The 5,418-nt window shown below is 37.3% G+C and overlaps 1 long non-coding RNA gene across 1 annotated transcript; it reads left to right on the top strand.

The window, feature by feature from the left end:
- Positions 1–324: 324 nt before the first annotated feature.
- Positions 325–5,133, top strand: LOC145525437 (uncharacterized). The gene is made up of 2 exons (XR_014068210.1): positions 325–434; positions 2,255–5,133. It is a non-coding gene; the product is annotated as an uncharacterized LOC145525437 (long non-coding RNA).
- The last annotated feature ends 285 nt before the right edge of the window (positions 5,134–5,418 follow it).

Raw genomic sequence — 5,418 nt, 5'->3', positions numbered from 1 at the left:
AAGAGTCTATAATCTTTTGATGAAATCTCTGTGGTCTCTTTTTCTTTCCTCTTTTTTCTCCCCTTATCCCCACCAGGCACGAGTCCCTGGTCTGTGACTTTCAGAATATTTTCTTAGCTTCTTTATTTATTTATTTTTCTTCACTATGTGAGGCAGGAAGGCTAAAGGGAGCTGGAGTTGCCCAGTTGCCCTTCCCCAAGTTCAAATAAGACTCTGATAAAGTAGTTTCCTTCCAGGGGTGGCCTTTGTTACAGAGAATATAGTGAAGAACAGAATGTTGGGAGTGTATTTCAAAATTGTTACTTTTACCCTCCTTCTGCCTAATGCATTGTGCTGCTGCTGCTGCTGCTGCTAAGTCGCTTCAGTAGTGCTCGACTCTGTGCGACCCCATAGACGGCAGCCCTCCAGGCTCCACCATCCCTGGGAGTCTCCAGGTATGGTGAAATTTTCTTAAATCCTTAGTGAAAACCTGATCTGTCCCTTGGAATTAAAATTCAGGAAAATGTGGAGCTTTAGTAAGAACTGGGCCCTGAATTTTCACTCTCAAGCTCATTCACATTGAGCCTCCAGCAGTTCATCGATCAGCTTAAATGTTTCTGTAGTTTCTGGCTCTTCAGGATTCTTCTCCTGGTAAGCTGTGATTCTCCTGTATTCACCTGTATCTCCAGTTTTAAGGGTAGAAGTTTGCACTGTGACCTAGTTCTCCAGTGGGTCTAAGAAGAATTGTTGATATTTACTTCCAAGTTTTGCAAGAGTCAGAAAGAGAACTGGAGGCCACATCATTCTTTTTGTTAAAAATAAATTATTTATTTTTTTCGTATTTATTTAAAGTATTTTGATCTATTATTTGCTTGTTTCAGGCATAATTTGAGAACAAAATAATTAATATTACATTTAAATCTTTCTTTATACTACTACGTGTACTGAGCAAAATGCATTGACTACAGTTTTATTTTCTCTTATTGAATGAATCATAGGATATTCCTTCACCCCAAATATAAAAATCATGAGACAAGACATACAATACAGCCAAATAATTACCAAAAGACTTATTTTTCTCTGTGATCATTGGTAAAATATTTTTATGGAACTCAGTAAAGCTTTTAGATGTCCTTATATATCTTACATATTTATTGTGTTCAGTATTAAAAATTAAGTTTTATTTTCTGTTTTGAATATGATATTTATAATTTTTAAATAATTATTGCATCATCTATAGAGGAAAGTATTTGCAATACTATATTCTCACATTGTTCCTAATACATTTTCAGTTGATTTTCTTGATCTTTGAAGCTATACATTATCTAATCTATCTCCTTTTAAAAGACTCATTTTATTTCATTTAACAGTATAAAACATTGTATATATTTATGCTATACACTGATCCGAAGCACATACACACTCATCAATTTTGACTAACTCATTTGCTAGTGTATCCAGAATAATGCTACATGAGTATGGAGGTAGAAGCCATTCCTATTTTATTTGAGTGTAATGAGAGGGTTTTATGACCAAAGATAACATTTACCCTTTACTCACTCCCTCTTCCATACATCTTTCTCCCTCCTGTCTTCCCTCTTACTTCTCTCATACTATCTGTCTATATCATTACACCAGTTTTCACATTAAGAAAGGATCCGTCCATTTTCATCAGAATGGAATATAAGAATTTGTCAGATGCTTTCAGATTTTATAGAAATATTTTTTAATTAAAAAGCTGTGAAATCAGAAACATGTTTAAATTTGAGTAAAATTAACATTAATTGCAAAGTATTGATATATTTTACTTAAATATAAACGTATATTGCTCACACTCTTTTTTATAAATCACTTTCTTTATCTATATAGGAATACTTTGGATCAACGTATATACAAATCACGGAGGAAAAAATTAGACAGTCTGGGTGCTGTCTGATGAGGTTGAGACAATTCTAAAACTGACAGTTACCAATTATTAGTGGTAGAGTGCTTGTACTACATTTTTATCTCATTCAATATAAGCAATAGAATGATATGTTTTTCAAATTATTTTATTACTGAGACTGTCTTTAGTCATCTGAAATCTAAACTTTATTTAGATTGATGCAGAAGTAATCGTGGTTTGGCACTGCTGAAATTTGCCATTTGATACTGAACTAACATTCCTAAACAAATGTAGTTATGTTGTACATAATTTTAATGCATATTTCTCAGTTTATTTGTTTTTGCTAATGACTTACTGCTTGCTATTTATTTTGTATTTGCTTTACTACAGAAATGATGTTAGACAAAAAGCAAATTCAAGCGATTTTCTTATTCGAGTTCAAAATGGGTCATAAAGCAGCGGAGACAACTTTCAATACCAACAACACACTTGGCCTGAGAACTGCTAACAAATATATAGTGCAGTTGTGGCTCAAGAAGTTTTGCAAAGGAGACTAGAGCCCTTAAGATAAGGAGCATAGTGGATGGCCATTGGAAATTGACAATCACCAACTGAGAGCCATCATCAAAGCTGACCCTCTTACAACTATATGAGAAGTTGCTGAAGAACTCAAAGTTGACCATAATATGGTCATTCAGCATTTGTAGCAAATTGGAAAGATGAAAAACCTCAGTAGGTGGATGCCTCATGAGCTGATCAGAAATCAAAAAATTCATGGCTTTGAAGTCTCATCGTGTCTTATTCCACACAGCAAAGAACCATTCCTCGATTGGATTTTGATGTGCAATGTAAAGTGGATTTTATACAACAACCAGTGATGACCAGCTCAGTAGCTGGACTGATAAGAAGCTCCAAAGCACTTGCCAAAGCCAAACTTGCACCAAGAAAGGTCATCGTCACTGTTTGGTGGTAACCTACCATTCTCATCCACTACAGCTTTCTGAATCCTGGTGAAACCATTACATCTGAGAAGTATGCTTAGTAAATTGATGAGATGCACTGAAAACTACCTGCAACTGGCATTGATCAACGGAAAGAACCAATTCTTTTCCACGACAACGCCTGACAACATGTCACACAGAACCAATGCTTCAAAAATTGAATGAATTGGGCTATGAAGTTTTGCCTCAACTGCGATATTCACCTGACCTCTTGCCAACCAAATACCATTTCTTCAGGCATCTCAACACATTTTGCAGGGAAAAAGCTTCCACAACCAGTAGGAGGCAGAAAGTGCTTTCTAAGAATTCATCAAATCCTGAAGCATGGATTTTTATGCTACAGGAATAAAGAAACTTATTTCTCATTAGCAACAATATGTTGATTGTAATGGTTGCTATTTTGATTAAGAAAGATGTGTTTGACCCTAATTATACTGATTTAGAATTCATGATCTGAAGCTGCAATTTTGTTTGCACCAACCTAATAATATTGACCTGCCTCTTGAGAAATCTGTATGCAGGTCAGGAAGCAGCAGTTAGAACTGGACATGGAACAACAGACTGGTTCCAAATAAGAAAAGGAGTACATCAAGGCTGTATATTGTCACCCTGCTTATTTAACTTATATGCAGAGTACATCATGAGAAACACTGGGCTGGATGAAGCACAAGCTGGAATCAAGATTGCCAGGAGAAATATCAATAATCTCAGATATGCAGATGACACCACCCTTATAGCAGAAAGTGAAGAAGAACTAAAGAGCCTCTTGATGAACGTGAAAGAGGAGAGTGAAAATGCTGGCTTAGAGCTCAACATTCAGAAAACTAAGATCATGGCATCCGGTCCCATCATTTCATGGCAAATAGATGGGGAAACAATGGAAACAGGGGCTGACTTTATTTTGGGGGATCCAAAATCACTGCAGATGGTGACTGCAGCCATGAAATTAAAAGACGCTTTCACCTTGGAAAGAAAGTTATGACCAACCTAGATAGTGTATTAAAAAGCAGAGACATTACTTTGCCAACAAAGGTCCATCTAGTCAAGGCTATGGTTTTTCCAGTAGTCATGTGTGGATGTGAGAGTTGGACTACAAAGAAAGCTGAGTCCTAAAGAACTGATGCTTTTGAACTGTGGTGTTGGAGAAGACTCCTGAGAGTTCCTTGGACTACAAGGAGATCCAACCAGTCCATCCTAAAGGAGATCAGTCCTGAGTGTTCATTGGAAGGACTGATGCTGAAGCTGAAACTCTGATACTTTGGCCACCTGCTGCAAAGGGCTGACTCATTTGAAAAGACCCTAATGCTGGGAATGATTGAAGGCAGGAGGAGAAGTGGATGACAGAGGATGAGATGGTTGGATGGCATCACCGATTCAATGGACATGAGTTTGGGTAAACTGTGGTAGTTGGTGATGGACAAGGAGGACTTGCATGTTGCGATTCATGGGGTCACAAAGAGTGGGACACAACTGATGGACTGAACTGAACTGAACCGATAAGAGTAAAAGAATAGAGTGACAAAGCTGGCTTGAAACTTAACTTTAAAAAACTAAAATCATGGCATCTGGTCCTATCATTTCATAGCAATGATAGACTTTATTTTCTTGGGCTCCAAAATTACTGCAGATGATAACTATAGACTTGAAATTAAAATGACGCTTTCCCCTTGGAAGGAAAGTTATGACAAACCTAGACAGCCTATTAAAAAGCAGAGACAGCACTTGGCCGACAAAGGTACATATAGTCAAAGCTATGGTTTTTCCAGAAATCATGTATGGATGTGAGAGTTGGACCACAAAGAAGGCTGGGCACCGAGGAATTGATGCTTTTAAATTGTGGTGCTGGAGAAGACTCTTTAGAGTCCCTTTGACTACAAGGAGATGAAACGAATCAATCCTAAAGGAAATCAACCCTGAATATTCTTTGGAAGGACTGTTGCTGAAGCTGAAGCTCCAATACTTCAGTCACTTAATGTGAAGAACTGACTTATTGGAAATGATCATGATGCTGGGACAGATTGAAGCAGGAAATTAGAAGGTGGTGGTAGAGGATAAGATGGTTAGATAGCATCCCCAACTCAATGGACATGAATTTGAGCAAACTCTGGGAGATAGTGGAGGACAGAGGAGCTTGGCATGCTATGGTCCATGAGGTTACAAAGAGTTAGATACGTCTTAGTGACTGAAGGACAGCTACAAGAGGTAGTACATTGAAAGTGTAATTTTACTGGCCTTTCCCCCTGAAAATAAACTGCTTCTGGTGGTCTTTACTGAGAGGTGTTAAAAAAAAAAAAACAAAATGTATTTCCCATATTCACATGCAAGGTACCAAGAGTTGGACATGACTTAGCGACTGAACAACAGCAACCAATTGTTTTTCAATTCCATTGATAACCTGATCTCCATAAACTCCTCTTCTTACCATGTCCATTGTTTATGCTCCTGAATTAATATCAGTTTAGAGCCAGCATCTAGTGGTCTCTGAAAGATCTGCTTGTTTTCTTTTCTCCAATGTACTGTTGCCCTGTTTAAAAGAACAGACACAATAAACAC

This window comes from Giraffa tippelskirchi, chromosome 11 (assembly GCF_054371585.1).
Source record: "Giraffa tippelskirchi isolate mGirTip1 chromosome 11, T2T-mGirTip1v1.2.pri, whole genome shotgun sequence".
Classification (NCBI taxonomy): Eukaryota; Metazoa; Chordata; class Mammalia; order Artiodactyla; family Giraffidae; genus Giraffa; species Giraffa tippelskirchi.
The sequence above is the reverse complement of the archived record's forward strand: the minus strand, read 5'-3'. Positions and strand labels throughout refer to the sequence as shown.